This window comes from Bubalus kerabau, chromosome 8 (assembly GCF_029407905.1).
Source record: "Bubalus kerabau isolate K-KA32 ecotype Philippines breed swamp buffalo chromosome 8, PCC_UOA_SB_1v2, whole genome shotgun sequence".
NCBI lineage: Eukaryota > Metazoa > Chordata > Mammalia > Artiodactyla > Bovidae > Bubalus > Bubalus kerabau.
The window spans coordinates 61,254,891-61,281,394 of NC_073631.1; the positions used below are offsets into that span (position 1 = coordinate 61,254,891).

A 26,504-nucleotide genomic window follows, 5' to 3' on the forward strand; every position below is an offset into this window, starting at 1 on the left:
TGCATTCATTCTCTCAGGCAGATATAAATTTGAGACAGAGCATTAGACCCATTTGTCTGGAGTGTAATAAACAAGCTGGAGAGCAGTAGATGATGGGATTAATAGGGTAGGAAAGGGCCATATCATAGAAGGCAAATTAGCATAGACTAGAAAACCAGGCATATCTTGGTTAGCCATAGTATCATAGTATCATAACATGATTTCAGTACTTTCTGAATAGGTAAGTCTTAAGGACAATGTTTGTGTCATCCCAAAGTTCATATGTTGAAACCTAACCCTCAAATTGATTGTATTAAGAGGTATATTAATAACCTTTGGGAGGTTATTAGATTTAGATGAGACCAGGAGGGCATAACACACCTGAATGGGATTAGTGTCCTTGCAAGAGTTTGGAGAAACTTGATGTACTGTGTGACTGGAGGATACTATGAAAAAAGGTAGCAACCTATAAGCTGGGAAAGGGGTCCTCACCAAACACTGGGTCTACTGGCACCTTGATCTTGGACTTTTAGCTTTCAAAACTGTCAGAGATGTTTGTTATTTAAGTCAATTGGTCTAGGGTAACTTTTTATAGCAGCCGGAACTAAGACAACTAGCAAAAAGTCAACTATACCCCCAAGCTGGTTTGCCCACCATGCGTTTACCTAGTATTAGGTAACAATAACAGAAGTCTTTGAGTTCTTTACTAAGTAACAGGCACTATTAAGCTCTTTTTACACTCCTCATTTCATTTATTTCTCACAATATGCCTACAGGGCACTATATTAGCATTTAGCTAAAGAACAACCTCCATTCTAGCTACATTAAATGACTTTTTAATATAAGGTATTACATAACTTAAAGAAGCAAAAGAGAACAGTTCCAAAAGCCACACCACAAAATCAGTGCTCCTCTTCTAAGATGAGAAAATCCTTGGTCCTCAAACTGACGCTGGTCAGGGAGCCACAACAGCCAGGTGGCTGCCACAATCAAAGAACTGCCATGAATCAGAAGCCTCTCTAGCTGCCAGCCTAGGAATCATTCCATGCTAGCAACAATCTGGACTAGCAGAATGGATGTCCCATGCCTGCCTCTTGGCGCCTACAAAGCAAATGATTGGACATGATGATCTCTGCTTAATGCTGCCACAGAACAAATGAAATGCCTCCGATACCTCTTTGCCAGCAGGAAAAAACAGAAGTACATCGTCTGCTTCACTTCAGCCTTTTAAATTTCAAGAAATGTATCTACTATCATACCCAGAGCCCTAGCTGCAAGTGAGACTGGAATATGCAGCTTTATGAGATATGAGACTGGAATAAGCCACTTTTGATGTGGCTTTATTGGGTCACAGTTTACATAAAATTAAATTCTCCCACTGAAAGTGTAGAGTTCAATGACTTTTGAGAAAGTATACAGTTATTTAACTACCACAACCAAGATATACAGCTTCCCACCACCCTAAAATGTTCGCTGGTGTTCCTCCCCAGTCAGTCATCGCCTGCCACCACTGCCCCAGGGAACCATGAATCTGTTTTCTATTTTTGTAGTTTTGCCTTAGAGAATTTCATATAGATGAAATAATATATTACATTGTCTTCTACTGATTTTTCACTTAGTATAAAGCTTTTGCATTTGCCTGTTATTGCATAAGCTACTAGGAGCAAAGTGCTACAAAAATTCACTTACAAGTCTTTTGTGAATATGTATTTTCATTTTTCAGAGTAAATTCCTAGAAATGAGATTGTTTAGTCATATGATATATGATATTGAAAGATGAACTGTTGGGTCATATGATATTTGACACCAAAAGATATGACACTGAAAGATGAACCACCTAGGTCAGTAGGTGTCCAATATGCTACTGGAGAAAAGCAAAGAAATTGCTTCAGTAGGAACAAACAGGCTGAGCCAAAGCAGAAAAAAACACCCAGTTGTGGATGAGTCTGGTGGTGAAAGTAAAGTCCAACGCTGTAAAGAACAATATTGTATAGGAATCTGGAATGTTAGGCACATGAATCAAGGTAAATTGGACATGATGAAACAGGAGCTATTTCAAATTCTAAAAGATGATGGTGTTAAAGTGTTTCACTCAATATGCCAGCAATTTGGAAAACTGAGCAGTGGCCACAGGACTGGAAAAGGTTAGTTTTCATTCCAATCCCCAAAAAAGGCAATGCCAAGGAACGTTCAAACTACCACACAATTGCACTCATTTCACATGCTAGCAATGTAATGCTCAAAATCCCCCAAGCTAGACTTCAACAGTATGTGAACCAAGAACTTCCAGATATACAAGCTGGATTTATAAAAGGCAGAGGAACAAGAGATCAACTTGCCAACATCCACTGGATCATAGAAAAAGCAAGGAAATTCCAGAAAACATCTATTTCTGCTTAATTGACTATGCTAAAGCTTTTGACTGTGTGGATCACAATAAACCGTGGAAAATTTTTAAAGAGATGAGGATACCAGGCCACCTTATCTGCCTCCTAAGAAATTGGTAAACAAGTTAAGAAGCAACAGTTAGAGCCAGACATGGAGCAACAAACTGGTTTAAAATTGGGAAAGGAGTACGTGAAGGCTGTATATTGTCACCCTGCTTATTTAACTTCTATACAGAGTATATCATGCAAAATGCCAGGCTAGTTGAAGCTCAAGCTGGAATCAAGACTATAGGGAGAAATATCAATAACCTCAGATAGGCAGATGACCCCATCCTAATGGTAGAAAGCAAAGAGTAACTAAAGAGCCTCTTGAAGGTGAAAGAGGAGAGTGAAAAAGTTGGCTTAAAACTCAACATTCATAAAATGAAGAGCATGGCATCCAGTTCCATTACTTCATGGCAAATAGGTGAGGAAACAATGGAAACAGTGACAGACTTAATTTTCTTGGACTCCAAAATCTTTGCAGATGGTGACTGCAAATATGAAAATAAAAGATGCTTGCTCCTTGAAAGAAAATTTATTGCAAATCTAGACAGCATATTAAAAGGCAGAGATATTACTTTACTGACAAAGGTCTGTCTAGCCAAAGCTATGGTTTTTCCGGTAGTCAGGTACAGATGTGAGAGTTGGACCATAAAGAAGGCTGAGCACTGAAGAATTGATGTTTTTGAATTGTGGTGCTGGAGAAGACTCTTGAGATTCTCTTGGACAACAGAGAGATCAAACCAGTCAATCCTAAAGGAAATCAGTCCTAAATATTCATTGGAAGGACTGATGCCGAAGCTCCAATACTTTGGCCACCTGATGCGAAGAGCTTACTCACTGGAAAAGACCCTGATGCTGAGAAAGATTGAAGGCAGGAGGAGAAGGGGACAACAGAAGGTGCGGCGGTTGGATGGCATCATTAACTCAATGGACATGAGTTTGAGCAAACTCTGGGAGATAGTGAAGGACAGGGAAATCTGTTGTGCTGCATTCCATGGGGTCACAGAGTAGAACATAATGACTGATCGACTGAACAACAACATGATATATATTTATATGTATGCTTAATTTTATAAGATTTTCAAGGCATTTTCCTAAGTGGTCAGAGTATTTTGCATTCCCACCAGTTACGATATGAGGGGTACAAATATACTACAGCTTAATCAGCATTTGATAGTATAATTCTTTTCCTATCCATTCTAGTGGTTTGTATTGTGCTATGTTGTTTAATTTGCTTTGTCTTAATAACTAATAATGAATATTTTTGTGATTTTTCTATATTTCATTCACTTATCAGTTTATGTTTAGTATCTATTCAAGTTTTATTTTTTTAGTCATTTTTTTGTCTTAACATTTAAAGAGTTGAGTATATATTCTAGATGAAAGTCTTTTTTTATAGAAACGATTGACAAATATTTTCCTCCAGTTTGTGTTTTGTCATTTTCTTTCAAAGAGCACAAGTTTTCATGATGGCTTATGTATCTTTGTTTTTTGGTTTATGCTTTTTTTCTAAAAGATCTTCGATTAACTCAAGATCAAAAAGAAACTGATTTTTATTTTTATCCAGAAGGCTTAGAATTTTAACTCCTGTGTTTAAGTCTGTGATCCATTTGTGTTAGCTTTTGGTATGTGGTATGAGGGAAGGGCTGAGGTTCATTTTCTAAATATGCCTGCCCAATTCCCCACCATTGTTGAAAAGATGATTTTTTTCCCACTGGATTTCCTTTATACTTCTGCTCAAAATCAATTGAATATATATTAAAAGTCTATTTCTAGATATTTTATTCTATTTCATTGATCTATATCTGGTTCTCAAAGTATAATCTAGGTCTCAGAGATCTCTGAAGTCAAAATTGTTTTCATAATAATACTAAGCCATTTACCTTTTCACTTTTGTTCTCTAACAAATTTTCAACTGAGTTTTCTAGAGGCTACACTGTATGATATTGCAACCAACTGAATGCAGAAACAGAAATGAATCTAGTTGTTTCTTAATAAGCTGGATACTAAAAAGATATTTTTAGAATGCCACTCATCCAATTTTTGAAGAGCTTATGAACTTATACCATTTTTCATCAAAAGCATGTTTTCTGACAATGCAATTATATTTTAAAGGGAATATTTAAAATTCATTGTTCAAATATATAGTCTAAAAATTTCATTTTAATTTTTGTATTAAATTAATTAGAATATATGGTAGATATCAACAGGTATAATACATATAACTCATATAAGCGAAAAGCCCTTTCAGATCTTCAATGCTTTTTAAGAGTGGAAAGGTGTCCTTACACCAAGAGGTGAGAATCACTGATCTGTAGATTATCCCCATACCAATGTTATTCCATTGATTATGGTTTACATAGTATATCTTTCTTCATCCTTTTGTTTTTACTTATCTTTCTGTTTACATTTCAAATAGGTTCCTTTAAATACAGTATGGTTGTGCCTTGCTTTTTCACTAAGGATGAAAATCTTAAGCAGCCTTTGTCTACTTTCAGAATGTTTAGACAATACCATGGGGTTTCCTAGTAGCTCAGATGGTAAAAGCATCCACCTGCAATGTGGATTGGGTCACATCCATCCCTGGGTTGGGAAGATTCGCTGGAGAAGGAAATGGCAACTCACTCCAGTATTTTTGCCTGGAGAATTCCATGGACAGAGGAGCCTGGTGGGTTGCAAAGAGTCAGACACGACTGAGCAACTAACACACATAGACAATACCATTGCTGTGATTTTAAATGAGTATTTTCAATGAATTATTTCACTACTTGTCCTCCTAATTAATTGCCTCAATTTTTAACCATTCCTTTTTCTTTTTTCCCCACTTCTTTTGAATTGAATATTTGATTATGATTCTATTTATCTCCACTAATGGCTTATTTTCTATATACATTAATGTTTGTTTTTTGGTGGATTGCTCTAAAACAGACTTCTATGGTCCCACAATCTGCCGTACATAACAATTTCAATACTGTTTATACCATTACAGCAGTATACGTCCATTTCTTCTCTCATCCTCTGTGCTGTCGCTTTCATACAGTTTAATCTTTTATATATTATAAACCTCACATTATTTTGCTTTTAACAATTATCTTTTAAGAGATTTTAGTTGAGATAAAAATGTATTTTGTACCTACTCATATATTTACTATTTCTCATAATTTTCACTTATTTTTATAGTATGTTTTCTGGTACTAATTTTCTTCTGCCTGACAAAAAACTCAACATTCACTGTAGTGCAGGTTTCCTAGAATTATCTTCATTTCTGTTTGAAAAATATTTTTCTTTTGTCTCCATGTTTGAATGAAATTTTTTGTCTTCTCTTTGGCAACTTTTAAGATTTTTCTTTTATCACATTTTGGGAACAGTTTGATAATATTGTGTCCTGATGAAGCTTTCTGCACTTTCTTTTGGCTTGGGGTTCTTAGAGCTTCTTGGATCCAAGGGCTTACATTTTCATCCATTTAGAATTTTTGGCCAATATTTTCTTCAAATACTACTGTCTTCTCCCTAAGCAACCATCTTTCTTTCCTTCTAGGACTCAAAGGGCTTCCCTGATAGCTCAGTTGGTAAAGAATCTGCCTGCAATGCAGGAGACACCAGTTTGATTCCTAGGTTGGGAAGATCCACTGGAGAAGGGAAAGGTTACCCACTCTAGTATTCTGTCCTGGAGAATTCCATGGATTGTATAGTCCATGGGGTCACAAAGAGTCGGACATGACTGCATGACTTTCACTTTCACTTTTCAGGACTCAAAGGTCTCTGAGACATACTGATATTGTCCCACAGGTAGCTGATGCTCTTTTAAAATTTTTTCAACCTAGTTTTCTCCCCATGCTTCATTTTTATATCTTTGGTGCAATGTTTTCAAGTTCACTGATCATTTCTTCGGCCCTAATTTATCATTAACACTCTCTGGTGCATTTTTCATTTCATATATTGCATTTTCATTGCTTTAAATTCTACCTAAGTCTTTTTCATTTTTCTCACCTTAACATTTACTTTCTTTTACATTCTTAAACAAATTTATAAGATTCATAATCACTGTCTGGAGTCTCTTTCTGTCAATTATATCATCTATCAGCTTATATCTGTTTCTATTGATTTTTCTCTTCGTCAAGGACAATGTGTTTCATTGATGCCAGACATTGTACATTTAAAGGTAATGAATGCTAGATTTTATTGTATTCTCTTTAAAATGCTCAACTTTGTTCTGACCTGCAATAAAATGACTTTTAGTTCAGTTTGATCCTTTTGGGATTTTAACTTTTTTCCTGGCATACACAGAGCTGTCTTTCCTCTGGAATAATCTCTCTTCACTACTATAGCTTGCCTTTTCTGAGTATGCTATCCAGTGGTTTGGGTATTATGAAGCTTAACCACTCTGGCTGGAAGACATGTGATGCATTTCAAATCTTAAATGCTTCTGGAATCATTTGGCCAGTCACTTTCAATGCTTTAAATATCACCCAGCTTCATGGTATTTCACTTCATCTTTACATAAATTGGTACTCAATGAATAAACAAGACACCCTAAAAAATGTTGGCACTCTCTCTCTTTACAACATTTTCCTTTCTAAAATTTGATCTTGCAAATTAGATCTACCTTGGCTTCCTTGGACTCTACTCTCTACCTCTTCTATTTAGCAAGGCTAAATAGAAGGCTAAATAGAAGGCTAAATAGCAAGGCACCTTTGGTGCCCCTTCCCCATGCTGTGACCTGGGAAATGTTCTTAAACAGTAAATACTAGAACTCACTTCATCTGTTCCCTTTCTGTCTGGGATCACAGTGCTTGTCTTCTGTTTTTTTAAAAAAACATTTGTTTTTATAAATTTTCTCCAGCTTTCTAATTGCTTACAGAACAAGAACAATTCCTATAAAAATTCATCCTTTACAGCAAGCAGTGAACAATCTCACAAACAGCAGTTTTTAGTTTTCTACACTGCAGAGAGAAAGGTACGCTAGATAGAAGGTGGAATGAGTTGTGAACATTATAAGCCACATCTATCCATATTATCCTCATGATGCAAAAAAGAACACTAGGGCATAATAATTCATGAAGATAACAAGTGGTGGGCTTCTCTGGTGGCCCAGTCAGTAAAGAATCTGCCTGCAATGTAGAAGACCTGGACTTGATCACTGGGTGTGAGACATCCCCTGGAGAAGGGAACAGTTATCCACTCCATTATCCTGGCCTGGAGAAACCTATGGACAGAGGAGCCTGGGGACTACAGTCCATGGAGTCACCAAGAGTCAGACACAACTGAGTAACTAACACATTCACTTACAATTCAGAATTCGAATTAGAAACAGTCTTCTCTCAGATCCTTTGCCATTAGTCACTCTTCTCTCAGTTTAGTTCAGTTCAGTTGCTCAGTCATGTCTGACTCTTTGCAACCCAATGGACTGCAGCATCCTAGGCCTCCCTGTTCATCACTAACCCCTACAGCTTGCTCAAATTCATGTCCATTGAGTCGGTGATGGCATACAACCATCTCATCCATCCTTCCCTTCTCCTCCTGTCTCAATCTTTCCCAGCATCAGGGTCTTTTGAAATGAGTCAGTTCTTTGCATCAGGGGGCCAAAGGATTGGAGTTTCAGCTTCAACATCAGTCCTTCCAATGAATATTCAGGACTGATTTCCTTTAAGATGGACTGGTTGGATCTCCTTGCAGTCCAAGGGGCTCTCAAGAGTCTTCTCCAACACCACAGCTCAAAAGCATCAATTCTTCTGTGCTCAGCTTTCTTTATGGTCCAACTCTCACATCCATGCATGATTATTGGAAAAATTATAGCTTTGACTAGATGGACCTTTGCCAGCAAAGTAATGTCTTTGCTTTTTAATATGCGTCTAGGTTGGTCAAAACTTTTCTTCCAAGGAGAAAGTGTCTTTTAAGTTCATGGTTGCAGTCATCATCTGCAGTGATTTTGGAGCCTAAGAAAATACAGTCTGTCACCTGTTTCCATTGTTTCCCCATCTATTTGCCATGAAGTGATGGGACCAGATGCCATGATCTTCATTCTTTGAATGTTGAGTTTTAAGCCAATTTTCCCACTCTCCTCTCTACTTCCTCCTTAATTTTTTTGAGACATTTTATATATTTGAATGACAATTTTGAGTATGGAGAACATAAAAGTAATACACTACTTGTTATTACTCTCTGTATCCATGCAAGATAAAATGAAATCTGTGAATATTCTATAATTAAGAATGATATTCTTTTTAATGATACCATATTTTTAAAAATTCCTCCTTAATTCTAAATATTTATGCCTATACATGCCTAACTCTTATTCTTTTCCATTTTGGATCTACTTTTTGTTATATCCAAACCCAGTCTCACAGAGTAAAGGACCTGAAACACGAGATAACTCATTTAAAAGAGAAATCACTCTCACAGATAACCCATGTGAAAAAAAGTAAATCCATGGTTCTTTATCATCAAATCAACTTGACATTCAAAAGAATTAAATTTCTCATTAATGCTGTAGATATATCCCCTCTAAATGAAGGTCTCAGAATCTCATTCTCCTTTCATTTAATACTTTTTCTCTTTCTTTTTTTTTTTTTGTAATTCTCCTTAACTGACAATCAACAAATAGTGGGTGGCGCCTACATTTTTAGTATTAAAATTAATTGGGCATTAGAAATAAAAATTCCTGTCATTCAATGTTTGGGCTCAGGAACTCTAGCCTAAAAAGGTTCACATACCTGTTACTTAAAGTAGCATTCTGTTATTTGTTATTCTGTCATTATAGCTTTCTCTCTCTCTCTCAACCAACAAATATTGCTCAATCCCCAGAATTATGGCTTTATAAATCATGTAAGGCAACACAGGTTCTATTTATAAACAACTTTCAAAGGCCATATTGTATCTTCAGTCCACATGCCCTACTCCCACTGAGACTTGTCATGTGTGGATCAAGGTCTTACCATGGATAATATTCTCACTTTCATCTCCATGTGAGAAACTAGGGTGAAGGCAGAAGCCCTTTAGATCAGTCAAGTTCAGGCTCCAATGTAATTGAATGGGGTCCAAAGCCAAACACAAAGGCTGATTTTTAACAGAATTGTTGCCAGGGCTCCGGTCACCTCACAGATGTACATGCATATCAAAGCAAGAGGCACAAACTGTTTGAGACTGCTCAGATCACAGCGAACCAAAGGACTCAGTCACTCAGAATGCAGCAGGATCACTGCCTGGAAGCTGTCAAACAATAGGTTATTGATCATCCAGAATCGATAACCACGCTCTTGCCTCCCTCTCACGTACCCACTTGCTGTTAAGCTGAGATGATCCAGGCAAAATATAGTTTAAAAAAAAAAAAGAGAGAGCCCAGGAAATTCCTAGTCTTAAACCTCCCCCCTGCAAAGGTAACTCTCTACAGTGATTCTTATCTTTCAGCATCTTAAGTAATTACATGACTTAGAAACTTTATCCTAATTTATCCCTTGTTTGTATCAAGCAGTATTGTTATTTTCTTTTCAAGCTATAGGGATCATAATTTCTACAGCCCTGTTGTTTGGAAGATGAAATATATTCTTTATTACTTCAAGCTGCATTTGATACATTATGTTTAGCAAGTGTCCAAACAAGTCAAGTGGAGGAGATCCCGTAATAATGTGGACATTTCTGTGTATTACTCACTCAGGCAAAAAGGTGAAGTCAAGTGTACAGTGGTTGGAAATTTATGAAAAAGACTCAGCCTCCTCCACTTGAGAAAATATCACATTCCTATCCACCTATCTTTCAGAGCCTATATTAGAGGTGATGGCCCATTTCAGGTCACGACAACAACAAAACGGTTTCACTGGTTTTAAACAGATTTGCCAAAGATGAGAAGTCAGTGTGGTACTGTCCTCATTTTTTCTTTTTATTTCAATAGATTTTTTTTCACTGCTTCTGCTGTTTAATGCAGGCTATGTGCCAACACTGTCTTAGAAAGTCTGTTATGCCAGATGTCACCCTTTTGCCCTTTTGCTCTATCTGCAGATTTTCTTTTAACAACAGCTGAAGCCCAAGTTAGCAAGCATGTATTTTCTACAGTAAAAGAGGTATTATGAATAACACCTTTTGTATTTTGAATAACAGCCTCAAGGAGCACAGCACTTTATTCACACCACATCTTGAAGAAAGGATTATTCATGGGTCCTTTAGATTTTAAAACTTGAAGGTTTTATCAGTTTAGGATCGGTGTCATCACCTGTAGTAGAAGCTGATGAGTAAGGTTTAGTACACTGATTGGTTTGTTTTTGTTTTTTAAACTGATCTTTTCTAGGATTAAAAAAAATATATATATATATTTTAAGGAAAAGCATTGCCTTCTCAGTAAGTGCTTTATACCTACCTTATTTTGCCAGACAGATTGTAGACAGTGAAACTATCCCCTTCCCACTATGATGGAACAGACCTACCCAACCAAGTGCTCATTCAAACAAAGGGTGGGGTAGGGACTACCACAGAGAAGATTGCCCTGGGCCAATGGCTAATTAAGGCAGGAGGACGTCCTAGGGAAGTGGTTGACTACCTTTGGCTCTCCATACTTCTACTTTGTCAGCTTCCAGCTTTGGAAGTTTCTGTCTGGAAGCTAGTCAATAATTTAAGAGCTGATTATAACAGAAAATGTGCTGACCCAGTCAGAAGACAGGGCATTAGATATTTTGAATTTTAGAAAATTGAAAAAGTGTGAGAGAAAGAGGTTCAGGGCAAATGAATTCCTTTTCACAGGGACACCTTATTCTAAGTATTCGGTTCTGAGTTTCCTATAAATTTGTTTCTGCTGTTGCTGCTGCTAAGTTGCTTCAGTCGTGTCGGATTCTGTGTGACCCAGTAGACGGTAGCCCACCAGGCTCCCCTGTCCCTGGGATTCTCCAGGCAAGAACACTGGAGTGGGTTGCCATTTCCTTCTCCAATGCAGGAAAGTGAAAAGTGAAAGTGAAGTCACTCAGTCGTGTCCGACACTTAGTGACCCCATGAACTGCAGCCTACCAGGCTCCTCCATCCATGGGATTTTCCAGGCAAGAGTACTGAGTGGGATGCCATTGCCTTCTCCAATAAATTTGTTTCTACCCATCTCCAAATTTGTCTTACACTATGTCTTATAGGCGCCTAACATAGTTATCGCAACAGCAAGGTCCTAGATAATGCTCTTTTAAAACAAACAAATCTCAGAAATCATGTTATGTTAAACTCAGAAAGTAAGATTCGGTATGGAATGAGCTGGTTTACATTTAAATACAACTGAACAGTAGCTACTAACTGATACCTCTAATTACAACAAAGCCAGACACTCTCAAGAACTCAAAAAAGAAAATTGAAAAGGAACCAGCTGTCTCATTTTGTATGTGAGGAACACAAAACATTGAGAGAAGAAGTGATTTGTTCAAGGTCAGAGTTTCTTCCCTTCTTTGCACTTTTCCTACTCCACCTCACTACAGATCATTCTGGGAGGCAGTTCTGGTCAACTGGTAGTGGTGCCCTCCATCACTCTTCATAGAGATTCTGAGGCCACATCAGGGCTCAGTGCAAAAGGATGCCACAACTGAGAGATCATGTCTGCCATAAGCTCCAAGGAAGCTGCTGGTGCCATAAATGCCCTGTGAATACTGTCTCCAGGCTAGCTGGCAAAACTAGGCCCACTGAATTGCCAAGTGTCATCACACTGTCAGGCCATGAGGTAAGGAGCAGGAATAGGTTGCTGTTTATCCGTCATCAGGATGTCTCCTGGGGAACTCTCTGGAGCTAATTTTATGGTCCTGCACACATTTCAGTTCTGCTTTATAGACCCAGACATAAGAGAACTAAAGAATGAATTCACCTGATTTTTAATCTGAACAGGAACACATTCTTTTCAGTGCAGTTCTGAATACACCCTATTAAGAATCAAATCTCAGACCAGCTAGACAGTTACATGAGGGCCAAAAGGAAGTTAATTTAATTCAATTGAAGTAATTACTATTACTTGGGCATTTAAAACACTTTTGCCAATCCTTAGCCAATCTTCAGTTTCCAAAATCTGTTACCCATTAGAGAGAACTGCTTCAAAATAATTTGACAAGCATATTCAAACCTGTACTGATGTGAGCATCTGTGTTTCTTAAACCAGCTGTTTAGAGAAAGCAGCACTGCCTTAAACTTGAACTGTACCATGCCAGGACACCCAGTCTACTCAAAGTGAGCAGCTTTATAGTGGAGATGGAGAGTTGATCACCAGAAAGTCTCTGTACCTCCCAGACACTTCTGCATAGTCACTGGTTCCCAACCTAGGCTGTATTTTAGAATCACTGAAGGGAGCTTTGAAAACACACAAACCCCTGACCTTCACCCCAGAGACACTGATTCAGTAGACATGGTCTAAGAAAACTTTCTGGTGGCACTAATGGTAAAGAACCCACTTGCCAATGCAGGAGACATAAGAGGTACAGGTTTGATCCCTGGGTCGTGAAGATTCCCTGGAGAAGGGCATGAAAACCTACTCCAGTACTCATGCTTGGAGAATCTCATGGACAGAGAAGCTTGAAGGACTATGGTCCATGGGGCTGCAAACAGTTGGACATGACTGAAGTGACTTGGCACAGCACACTAGAAAGCTTTTTGATTACTTTTAGTAGTTCTCCAGATGATTCTTATACAGCTAGTCTAGGACCTGGTCTTTGGAAAACAGAACCACAGCTTCCCTCTGAGCCAGAATGGTGTTTCATCTGCTTTTATCCATTCATTTCTTTCTTACCTTTCTTACTTTCTAGTGATTGTACCCATCAGAGAAAGGACTACTCAAAGTGGAAATGAAAGAGAAGATCACCTGTAAAGGCAACAAACCAACAGAATCATAAAATGTAGAACCTGGGTAGGAACTCTGAAAACCATTTATACCGCAGTATACACTCTTACCCCTTTAAGTTATGATTGGCCCACTCTAGCGAAAACATGATGTTTCTGATTTGACCATAGTTTGTGACACTATATTATTGTATCCTGGCCCTATTAACACAATGGTGTTACTGTCTGGCCCTCCTGTAGACAAGGCACCCAAGATGCACACCTCTAGAAGGCTCCGTTCCTCAAGGTCGTCCATGTATATAGACTACAGTGGGAATATCACTCTGTGGAATTATGTTCACCCGATGGCCCTGCCCTAGGCATTTGAGTTCTTGACTTATGACCTTTTCCAAGCCTCTCATTTTTCAGATCAGCAAATTGAAGTCCAAAAATATAATGGGGCTTACCTAAAATTATACAGCAGGTTGATGACAGAGTTAGGTAAATAACAGATGTGAATTCATAAGGACAGGCATCTAGCTCAATACAGACATCCACTCAGCAGTCCAAGCTCCAGATAAAAGGACAGAGTAATGAGATAAAAGAGACAACCCATTAGAAGTCAGACAAAATATTGTGTCACCAGATTCCTGACACTGAAGTCTGTATTTCCCATACTCCCAGTCAATCTGAGGGATCAAAAGCAATGAATTCAATTACTCTAAAGTACATATTTCCATTTCAAGAGATTTAGGTGCCTGGCAGGAGAAGGAAGCAAGGCAATGTTGTTTAGTTAAGAGAAAAGGTAATACCTTGCTTTATAAGGTTCAAAAGATACATTATTGTTCTTAAGATTTGCTCTTAGGTTCTCTATTCCTGGTCATCCTGGAGGTGAAAATGTCTATATTGGGAAATAAGAAAAATCGTGGAAGGGTCTCAATAATAATAATAGGATTAACTGATCAATTAAAGAGTACTGTCAAGATGTCTTCAGAGAGGTTGGGCGAAGAAACAGAGTAGGCACACTGTGTTCCACACCGAAGTAGGGGCTGCTGCTGCTGCTAAGTCACTTCAGTAGTGTCCGACTCTGTGCAACCCCATAGACGGCAGCCCACCAGGCTCCCCTGTCCCTGGGATTCTCCAGGCAAGAACACTGGAGTGGGTTTCCAGTTCCTTCTCCAATGCATGAAAGTGAAAAGTGAAAGGGAAGTCGCTCAGTCGTGTCCGACTCTTAGCGACCCCATGGACTGCAGCCTACCAGGCTCCTCTGCCCATGGGATTGGTAGGCAGCAATTCTTCATGGATATCTGGTGCTATGAGAAGAGGCACTGACTGCCTTCATTCCAAATGATCTTTAGGACATTTATAGAGAGAACAAACTTGGTGACAGTAATAGCATCTCCCTCCAGAGCAAAGGACACATTTCTTTACTATCCTATGTAATCAAGATAATATTGTCCTCTGGGCCAAAAGACAGGCTCAGAAGAAGGCAGACTTACTGCCCATTGTGCAAGATTCAGGTATCTTATACTAGTTCAGGATTCCTCACTTGTAATGCAGTCCCTGTGTGTGGAGTATTCTCCTTGGTCTCTCCGTGTGACCCAAGGGAACCAATGCAAACATGATATATATTCCACTTGCTGTTGTTGTAATAGAGTCCTCTGTTTCTCTTGCAAGGAGAAACGAGCTTGCAAGGAGGTAAAATAATCAGAAACATCACAGTTCTTAACATGGGGAAACACCACAAGTTCAGTACAAAAACTAGATTTTCTTTTACCACAGTATGAATATGAAAAGACAAGTTACCTCTTGTTATTCATACAAATACTAATAGAGTTAGTATAAACAGTGAGCTTTTGTTTCCTAGTGCTATGTCACACAAATACCAGACTATTGCTTGAGCCTTACTAGAAGCAAGCAAGGAAAATAACCAATTCCTGGGGTGGAATCCAAAGATGCCAGTTGCAAATGCAAGGTATAATATCCTAAAGATGTATCAGGCTGAAGCAACAAGCAGGTAAATCGTGTTCGGTGCAGTGTTAAGAGGGCTGTGCATGCATGCTCAGTCACTTCTTTGTGTCAGACTCTTGGCAACCCCATAGACTGTAGGCCACGAGGCTCCATGGGATTTTCCTGGCAAGAATACTAAAGTGGGTTGCCATTTCCTCCTCCAGAGGATCTTCCCAACCCAGGAACTGAACCCATGTCTCTTGGATTGGCAGGTGAGTTCTTTACCACTGAACCCCCTGGGAAACCCTCTAAGTGGGCTGGAGAAATCCAAATTTTCAGAATGGTAGAGGGGCAGCTGCTTCCTGGCAAAGTGATGGACATTATCATTGAGTAAGACAGAGGTCTGGGTACAAGAAACATAATCCATTCTCAGCCATAAAGTGACTAGGAGGATGAAGAGTGGCCAGAAATAACTAGACTATATTAGTAGAACAAATCTAAATTAGTACTTCAACCCATGAGAGAGACTGCAAAAAACTAAGCAGGCTTACTGGGCAGAAATAGAACAGGATTTTAAAAAGGATTTCAATTGTAGGACTGGGCTAAAGAGAAACAAGGGAAATATTGAGAGACTTGGAAGCTGCACAGACCTCAGGGCTATCTTTGGCCCATCAGATACTGGCTTCAGACTAAGGCTTAAGACACCTTTTTGCTCCATCCTGAATTGCTGTGACCGTCAGGTGGGCCTGGACCTGCTGCTGGAGCTTTCTATAGATTCTGTATGACGATAAAGGCAGAGGGGGAAAAAAAAAACAAAACCAGAACAAGAGAAAATGCCTCTAGTCAGTAAGAATTACATCTAGTTTGTAAAATATAGCAGGCTAAATATGGCTATGTTTTTCAAAATAGAGAACTGAATCATAGACAGTCCATTCAATCAATGAACCATGCCATTTTTGTTACCGAACCAACCACTCTGAAGACAAAATGGAAAGATACGTACAACGTTTAGATTTGATCTGTGTGGGGCATAGCCTTTAACGACTGATACAGATATATTTTTTTAATTGTCCCAACAGAAATTCATTTCTTTGACGTAGAGCACACTGGCTCATTAGTCCTGTGGGGAAGGGCTGGGATAACCATCATGGCATACAGCTCTCATCCTGTTGCAAAATCCTTCCCCTTGGTGGCCTAGCTACCGCTTCAGTCAATGAATTCTACTTCTAAAAAAAATGGTTCAGATCTGGAAACTAGACAGAGATAGTGATTTTTATTGAGGAAATTGCTCTTAGTCTCCTGCCCATGTGTTTCTGTGCCATTATGTATATTCAGCAGTAACCCTGTGGGCTGTCCACCTATTTTGCCCCTGAGAACACCTTGTGCATTGAGTATTTTTATAATTCTCTGCAGGTTAAGTCCTCTTGGCTGCCCTTTATGATATCTGGAGGTTAAGTGCCACCACCTGGCCCCTATTACTTTAGGGCCCTCTTATCCTATTTCACCAGAGAGCTACCGCTGTAGCACTGTCTCTACCAGCCCTGCTCTCCAGGGGAGAGTCACTGCTGAGTTTCTTGCTGAAGCTGGTCCTTTTCTCATTATCACATTCCTGATGACCTAGGTAAAGCTTTCAGCAGGTCTCTGGCCTCACATCTTATAGCCACTCCAGCATATCCCCTTTTGTAAACATTTTATGCCCCTGCTCTGCTCTCTAGCATAGAAATTCAGGCTTGTTTATTTCTCTCAGCACAGGCAAGCACTTACTCTAGGTTCTAGGAGACCTCCCCAAAGTGAATCTGTACCAGCCTCTGAGGTCTTTGTCAGAGTATTACATCTTGCCTGCCAATAAAGCTTCCTTAGATCAACAAGATCTCCCCTATCTAGGCTTATACTCATCTGGTGGTTCCCTTGGTCTAGGACCATTAATATTCAGGCCCATGGGTATTCTATCAGCTTCTGGGACATGCTGGCATCTTTGGGGTAGAGCTCCATTCCTCCCTTATCAGGTCCAGCACATCTCCAGCTGGGTTAAGCTGAAAATTAGCCCAAGTTACTGATCTGGTAGCCAGAAGTGGAAGTAGGAGGAGATCCTGGGGTGGCAGGGGTGGGGTGTCTTTCCCTAAGGAAATGAGTTTGGTTTCTAGTTTTCTGCCAACTAGTATATATAGGCCCCTTTGTAAATTTTGCCAAAGCCCTCTTCTACATACTTAGTTTTTAATTGTTAACTGTTCTCAGCTTTACATTAATCCTTTGTAGACAATCAAAATAACAATACCAGCCAATTCCATTTTTCTCCCCACATACTTTCAAAGCCTGAATCATTGCATGTTCAACTCACCTCCACCAAAACATTCTCTCACATCACCACCAGGGAAGACTTTAGCAACTGGTCCATGATCTCGTGCCAGGGACTATCCCACCTGTCACCCTGTCTCACTGCCTGCTTTCTCACAACAATCTGGGCCTGCTGTGTCAGTAAAGTCCTCCCTGAAGCAGACACTGAGAACGAGTTAGGAATGCAAAAGTCTAACATTCTGAAAGGAAAGGTGAGGAAGAGCAAGACTGGGCAAGAAAAGCCATCCAACCACAGTGTAGTTCCATAGAGTAGTGTAGATCCATAGTCTGCATTTTGCATTAGAGGTGCCAATTCCTGGGGGAAGAGGCTAGACCCTTCACCCCAATCTTGCTCAGCCATTAGCAGGGACCCCTTCCCAAAAAGATGTGAGTTCAAAAGTGAAGTAGGTATGAAGAAAGCTAACAGCTAACCATGTCCCTCCAGCAGGGCAACTTAAAAGCAGAGTCAGAGGGACCATATCTCTGTGACTGGCCGTGTTGTCTTCAGTTTTCACCGCATAAATGCTAATGGCACACAAGCTTTCCTGACTCTTAGTAGTTAGTCCCCACTTGCTTGTACCTTGAGCTTCTTAGACTTGTGACAACTAGTATTGCTATAAATGTTGAACATGGCTTTTGCTCCTGCTTTCTAGTCTATTTTTTATGGAAGAATTTAGGAAGACCCCAAATTCAGGCTGCCATTGATTCCATCTTCCCAGAATTTGGTAGAGGTTTATTATTATTATTTTTTAATTTTTTATTTATTTTTTATTTTTTAATTATTATTTTTTTTTTATTTTACAATATTGTATTGGTTTTGCCATACACCAACATGCATCCACCATGGGTATACACATGTTCCCCATCCTGAGGTTTATTTTTTAATTTACACTTTCAAAGTAAAATGTAGAACTTTCAATGAAAAATTTGATATCTGCTTTAGCATTTATGCTGAATCAAGCAGGTGAAGGAATGTCATCAGGAAAGAAGACATTTAAAACAGAGATTAAATTGCAAGTTATTATACAACTTTTTTTTTTCTAGCCAAGAAAGTGATGTGCCTGAAACTGATTCAAAGAATAATAAAATGACCTTGTACCTTCCTTCTACCTGTCACATTTCACAGCTAATAATATAAAGTCTGAAAGACACAAATTACATAGAAATGGGGGACTACAGTGAAGGATAAATACAGTGGTCATATAAAAAGCACAATCTGAATTTGCACAAATGTTCACTTTTGAAAGTGGAAGAAAGTTTATGCTTGTTATTTCACACAAATGGATTCACCTAACCATAATTAAAGGCTCTGGCCAATTAAAGATGTAATAAAGCTACAGACAGCTAGCTGTAAAATGAAAAGAAGAAGAACAACCCTTCTGAGGAGTCATAAGGTTATTTATGGCTCTGTTTTAGATCTTGGACTCTTGAGAAAATAATGAATCTCAGAACTTTGATGGTTTTGCCCAAATTTCTTTCATTTTCTTCCTTTTAGGACTTTCTTTCCCTCATGTATATAGCAGGTACCATCAGATGTGTAACATGTGTGATTCCCGTATGAAATGTAGCCTCTGAGGACCTGAGTTGCCTTTCCTCTTCCAGGCCCATCCATTCAATCAAGTCTTTCAATTTGGGTAAGAGTCAGGATGGCTCAATGGGAGGTGAAGGAATTTCAGCAATACCAAACACACCCAGGTTCCCACTTAATGGGGCTTCCCAGATGGTGCAGTGGTAAAGAATCCGCCTGCCAACACAGGAAACACAGGTTCAATCCCTGGGTCGGGAAGATCCTCTGGAGGAGGAAATGGCAACCCACTCCAGTATTCTTGCCTGGAGAATCTCATAGACAAAGGAGCCTGGCAGGCTACAATCCAGAGGGTCACAAAGAGTCAGACACAACTTAGTGACTCAACAACAACAAAAGCACTTAACAGAGAAGCTCTGGGCAAGTGACTTAATTGGCCTAAAGCTTCTGAGCCTCAGTTTCCTCTTCTATTAAAATGAAGATTACACACATTACTTTTTAGATGAATTAAAATAATGATTCATTTTGATATTTGGCAAAACTAATACAGTTATGTAAAGTTTAAAAATAAAATAAAATTAAAAAAAATGAAAAAAAATAAAATAAAATAATGAGTTCAGTTTAGTCACTCAGTTGTGCCCGACTCTTTGTGACCCTATGAATGCAGGCAGGCATGCCAGGCCTCCCTGTCCATCACCAACTCCCAGAGTCCACCCAAATCCATGTCCATTTCGTTGATGATGCCATCCAACCATCTTATCCTCTGTTGTCCCCTTCTCTTCCTGCCCCCAGTCTTTCCCAGCATCAAGGTCTTTTCAAATGAGTCAGCTCTTCACATCAGGTGGCCAAAGTACTGGAGTTTCAGCTTCAACATCAGTCCTTCCAATGAACACCCAGGACTGATCTCCTTTAGGATGGACTGGTTGGACCTCCTTGCAGTCCAAGGGACTCTCAAGAGTCTTCTTGAACACCACAGTTAAAAACATCAACTCTTTGGCACTCAGCTTTCTTTATAGTACAACTCTCACATCCATACATGACCACGGGAAAAACCTTGCCTTATCTAGACGGACCTTTGTTGGCAAAGTAATGTCTCTGCTTTTGAATATGCTACCTAGGTTGGTTGTAACTTTCATTCCAAGGAGTAAGCGTCTTTTAATTTCATGGCTGCAATAACCATCTGTAGTGATTTTGGAGCCCAGAAAAATAAAGTCTGACACTGTTTACACTGTTTCCCCATCTATTTGCCATAAAGTGATGGGACCGGATGCCATGATCTTAGTTTTCTGATTTCTGAGCCTTAAGCCAACTTTTTCACTCTCCTCTTTCACTTTCTTCAAGAGGCTCTTTAGTTCTTCTTCACTCTCTGCCATAAGGGTGGTATCATCTGCATATCTGAGGTTATTGATATTTCTCCTGGCAATATTGATTCCAGTTTGTGCTTCCTCCAGCCCAGCGTTTTGATAAGTATTTAATCACCTGACATTTCATATATGTTTAATAAGTGCTTATTATTGTTATAAATCATTTCATCTTCTATTAGTTTGAAAAAAATATTATAAACAGTACCTCAAATTATTTCTATGTAAATGTCAGTAAAAACATTCTACATATATTTGTACCAAAAAGGGCAAAGGCTTTTTAACTGTCATGTAGACACAGACCCATATGGGAAACAGTCAAAGGAGGAATAGAACTAGTAGACTGGTGATGAATATTGGAAACCATTTCACACTGGATATGAAGATGTAACAGAAACAACATAAAAACTTTATTTTAAAAAAGACCTTTTGCCCTACTTAAAATATTTGAAGACCAGACTCAGCATCTGTATAAATGGAGAAAAAAATGGCAATAAAAAGCATGTTGGTATCTTCTTGGTTTTCATTCCTCCGAAGTACTAACAATATTATCTAAATGTAACTGATAGAAATTGGATAATCAAGAATGAAAATGTTTGCCTTTAAATTTCCCAGCAAAATATTCAACCCTGTCTGTTACCCCATTAAAATTTTGGCTTTGGTTTTCAGTTTTATTTGTTGTTGTTAAGATGTAACTGAAACTCATGATTGTATTAGAAATTCATATCTATAATCATGAGTACACCAATTCAAAAATATTTACTTAGACAGTTGAAACATTTCTTTACCTACTACTGCTACTTTTGCAAGTATGTGATATTGTTAAAAAAAAAAAGAAAAGGATAGAAAGCATTACGACAGTATTTATCTTGCCAAGAATAAATGTCAAAGTCATATCTGCAAGAACACTGAACTTTTTATTGAAAGCCAGCTGCTAAATGCAAATTAACACCTATAAAGAAATATCTGACAACTTCTCTGAATATTAGTAAGTATGAACCTAGAAGTTGATGGATGTTCATAGATGTTCATATAAGAAATAATATATATCTGTAGATATGATATGGTAGTAAACACAAATCTCTCTTCTGAGAATATGATAAGCTGGATTTTATTTTTTAATAATTTATTTTTGAAACATTTTTTCAATTTATATTAATAAGTAGATATTTATTCCCCCAAAAATACTATGTAATAATTAGGAATAGCTAATAATGAAATTGAGTGCAGCACTTTCACAGCATCATCTTTCAGGATTTGAAATAGCTCAACTGGAATTCCATCACCTCCACTAGCTTTGTTCATAGCGATGCTTTCTAAGGCCCACTTGACTTCACATTCCAGGATGTCTGGCTCTAGGTGAGTGATCACACCATCGTGATTATCTGGGTCATGAAGCTCTTTTTTGTACAGTTCTCCTGTGTATTCTTGCCATCTCTTCTTAATATTTTCTGCTTCTGTTAGGTCCATACCATTTCTGTCCTTTATTGTGCCCATCTTTGCATGAAATGTTCCCTTGGTATCTCTAATTTTCTTGAAGAGATCTCTAGTCTTTCCCATTCTGTTGTTTTCCTCTATTTCTTTGCATTGATCACAACATTCAGAAAACTAAGATCATGGCATCTGGTCCAATCACTTCATGGCAAATAGATGGGGAAACAGTGTCAGACTTTATTTTTTGGGGCTCCAAATTCACTGCAGATGGTGACTGCAGCCATGAAATTAAAAGATGCTTACTCCTTGGAAGGAAAGTTATGACGAACCTAGGTAGCATATTCAAAAGCAGAGACATTACTTTGCCAACAAAGGTCCATCTAGTCAAGGCTATGGTTTTTCCCGTGGTCATGTATGGATGGATATGAGAGTTGGACTGTGAAGAAAGCTGAGTGCTGAAGAATTGATGCTTTTGAACTGTGATGTTGAAGACTCTTGAGAGTCCCTTGGACTGCAAGGAGGTCCAACCAGTCCATCCTAAAGGAGATCAGCCCTGGGATTTCCTTGGAAGGAATGATGCTAAAGCTGAAACTCCAGTACTTTGGCCACCTCATGTGAAGAGTTGACTCATTGGAAAAGACTCTGATGCTGGGAGGGATTGGGGGCAGGAGGAGAAGGGGACAACAGAGGATGAGATGGCTGGATGGCATCACTGACTCGATGGACGTGAGTCTGAGTGAACTCCAGGAGTTGGTGATGGACAGGGAGGCCTGGCGTGCTGTGATTCATGGGGTTGAACAGAGTCGGACACGACTGAGCGACTGAACTGAACTGAACAATGAATGGATAACTTTAGGAGAAAATAAGCTGACTGACAGTAAAATGTTTATAAGAAAGCTAGATGTTCGTCTGTCAAGGGAGCTTCAAGGGAATCCATACGTTAGATCAGAACAAAGATATAAAAGATTTCCTGCCCCAGGTGATTGGTAGGGACTGCCCATATCTCTTTATGGAGGATATTTCTGAAGCTACAGGTTTGTTAGGGAAGAATGTCATGTTCTTTTAGCAAATTCTGTCCAAGACGAAGGAGTGAGACATTTATTCCCCATTTATCCACCAGGTTTACTTTTACGGTGTGCTCAGTCATGTCCGACTCTCTGCCACTCCATGGACTGTAGCACACCGGGCTCTTCTGTCTATGGGATTTCCCAGGCAAGAATACTGGAGCAGGTTGCCATTTCCTCCACCAAGGGGTCTTCCCAACCCAGGGATCTAACCCATGTCTCTTGCGTCTCCTGTATTGGCAGGTGGATTCTTTACCACTGCACCACCTGAAAAGCCTTTGCTTTTACTACCAATTATATACACAAATATTATTAGTTACCTCAGTCTAGTAGTAGATCTAAGTAATAAACATTAACAAGTGCCATCAATAAACTATATTAATAAATGCACAGCACTGACTATGTATTCTAAGCACATTATCTGATCTTCTCAATAGCTCTGTGAAATATGGGCTGTTACTATCCTTCTTCTACCCATAAAGAAAACTGAGAAATAGAGATGTTAAATAATTCACCAAGTGGACATTAAATAGTAGGGTTAGGCTGTGAATGTCATTTCATCTGAATCAAGGCCCTGCTCATTCACTCCCTAAGAAGACATGTTAGGTCCTGCCAGCCTCAGCAAACAGGAAACTGAGCCCACCAACAAATGTCCTGCTTTGTTATTGAAAACCAATGGCCAAGAACTCAGGGAACAAACCCAACACTCAGTATTGAGCCCATGTGCTCTGTTTTCCCAGTCTTGGCCTGTGATTGAGGCCAAGATCCCTGTAACCAGACCCCTGTACTTAGACCCTTCTATATTCTAACGGACGGTACCTGTTCTAATAGAATCAGTACCTAGATCCCTGTCCTGTCCATATTCCTGTGTCCCTGGGTAAGTTGTCTAATATCCTATGTCCTTATCCTGGACCCACCTTCTCTCTGCTAGGTTCTTCCTCGGTCTAAACTCTTATCCCAACTCACTCTCTGTGGACACTACAGCTTTGTCTGTGTCCTTGCTGTCTGCACCACCCCAGACGGTAGATGAGATCAGAGTTCCCCTCCATCCCCAGACTGCCTGGTCCACTGCAGATAACTAAGCCTCTGGGGTTTTGATCCAGAATGGGATGAGACAACCTCTGAAGGTATTTCCAGCTCTAAGATTCTACCCTCTGAACCTGAATATTCATAAGGTGAGAGAGTATGTTTTTTAAAAAGAAAAAGTTTATCTTGTAGTCCTAGGTTGTACTGAGTCAATATAAGGATATTGAAAGAACAGAATCTGCTGACAGTTAAAGGAGCACCAAGAATTTCACAGGGAGAACTTCTCTTCTTGCCCTGAAGCCTGGGCAGGGTCAAGCACTGAAATAAGCAGGCTCCAGGTCTGTCTTGACAGCCTGGAACAAGAATGTAGCCTTTTTGTATTATCTGAGTAACACCTGAATTCTCTTGTCAGGAAGCACAACTTCTATAGACAGCCCCAAACAAAACTGAGATGTAAATGGTGACCATCAATATAGCAAATGCCTTCTACTCTCTGCCCCTTCCCTACTTCTCCTCCAATTTAGCACAATGTTGTGGAAATATTTCTTAGGCTAGGAGTTAGACTTAGGTAGAAATCTAAGCTCTGCCACTTACCAATAATGGGCAAGTCATTTAAATTCCCTGAACCTTAACTTCTCAGTCTGCAGAATGGATAAGCTGTTTATCCCTGTATAATTTCAATAAATATTTTCATGATTCCCTCTTTCTTATTCCTTGCTTCAGCCCAGTCTGTAAGGACCAGAAAGCTTCCTACTGCTCTCTAGTTTCTCAGTGTTTTCTGCTCAAATCTCTCCCCCCACCTGTCACTTTGTTTATCACATGGATCTGCAGACTCTTTACCTTTTCTTCCTCCTTACTTATTACTTATAAGAATACTGGTTATTTAATCCTAGTATGTGATCTTCACATAATAGAAAAAAAAAACAAACTTAGAGTTTTACTGGCTTGCCAAACACCATCCATACCTTGAGAGTTTAAAGTCTAGAAAGCAGATGCCATGGTCTGTGTAACCCTGTCTAGAGAATGTCAGATGCCCTCAGTTTAGGGATCCACTATTTTTAGATTGTGCTAACTTGTATCCTTCCATAAAATTATGACCCACTGGACTTCCCTGGTGGCTTAGACAGTAAAGCGTCTGCCTACAATGCAGGAGACCCAGGTTCAATCCCTGGGTCAGGAAGATCTCCTGGAGAAGGAAATGGCAACCCACTCCAGTATTCTTTCTTGGAAAATCCCATGGACAGGGGAGCCTGGTAGGCTACAGTCTATGGGGTCACAAAGAGTCAGACACTACTGAGCCGACTTCACTTTGTCTGTCTCTTTTACCATCCAGGCATTTTGCTTGAGAATTCTGCTTTGGGAATGAGTGAAAAGGATAGGTGTTTAATGACTAGTATGATATAGATATTCAAAAGAGGCTATTGATGTTTTCTAATTCAAGATGAGAAAAGGTTAAAAAAAAAAATGCTCCTGGATACTACCTATGAACGTTCTCTGTCTGAAAAATCTCCTGGAAGCCCTTAGAAGAAGAGCTAATTTAGGACAAGGGAAAACCACTTTCCATCAGGCTCCATCATTACTGCACATATGTAAAACCAAGACAATATACTGCTACTGCTAAGTCACTTCAGTCGTGTCTGACTCTGTGCGACTCCATGGACTGCAGCCTACCAGGCTTCTCCGTCCATGGGATTCTCCAGGCAAGAACACTGGAGTGGGTTGCCATTTCCTTCTCCAATGCATGAAAGTGGAAACTGAAAGTGAAGTCACTCAGTCGTGTCCGACTCTTAGCAACACCATGGACTGCAGCACACCAGGCTCCTCCATCCATGGGATATTCCAGGCGACAGTACTGGAGTGGGGTGCCATTGCCTTCTCCAAGACGATATACTAGGACACTGAAAAGGCGTCAGTTACGCGACCTCACTAATGAGAAAAAAGGTGTTTTGTTCTTTTACTTTTGTTGTTGAAGTCTCTAAGTTGTGTGTGATTCTTTGTGGCCCCATGGACTATAGCCTGCCAGGCTCCTTTGTCCATGGGATTTCCCAGGCAAAAATAGTAGAATGGGTTGCCATCTCCATCTCCAGAGGATTTTTGTGACCCAGGGATTGAATAAATGTCTCCTGCCTGGCAGATGGATTCTTTACCACTGGGAAGAATTCTTTACCACTTTGCCACCTGGGAAGCCCTACTGTGTTATATTTTATTGCATAATATACATATTAGGAAACACTGATTCAATATCTTCAATTAATTCTTAATTATAGGAAGGAAGATAATTGATCAATTACTTTTAAGAACATACAGTGATTTTCTCAGTTCACCTAAAAAAGTATTTATTAAACTATTACTTCAATGGAAGATAGAGAACTTTATAATCAGGAAAAAGTATAGTAATAGGACATTAATAGTACAGCTATAACATTAACTAAAAATATAAATATTATATGAGTATATGTATGCCATCCTAGGATTCACACTAAATTTAGCAAATGTTGTGTATCTATTCCAGAAAACAGAAGAGTCTTTGTAAACCTTTTTTCTTTTATCAGGAAGTTGAAGCTTTCAGTGATTAAGAAACCTGCTTAAAATCACATAGCTTGTAAATGGTAGAGTTTCAATCACTGATTGTCTGAAT

The 26,504-nt window shown here is 39.2% G+C and overlaps 1 long non-coding RNA gene across 5 annotated transcripts in view; it reads right to left on the reverse strand.

Moving 5' to 3' along the window:
- The window catches only part of LOC129659201 (uncharacterized), a 185,663-nt gene that overhangs the window by 74,238 nt on the left and 84,921 nt on the right, over nt 1–26,504 (reverse strand). Inside the window, exons 1-3 of one of the 5 annotated variants that reach the window (XR_008717885.1) lie at nt 15,828–15,842; nt 13,640–13,743; nt 13,144–13,215 (exon numbers count right to left, since the gene is read on the reverse strand). The exons of 2 other annotated variants lie outside the window; for them this stretch is intronic. This is a non-coding gene — a long non-coding RNA (uncharacterized LOC129659201). Of the gene's footprint in view, nt 1–13,143; nt 13,216–13,639; nt 13,744–15,827; nt 15,843–26,504 lie in introns of those variants that run through there. 2 more of the 5 variants (XR_008717883.1, XR_008717884.1) reach the window with 2 other exon arrangements.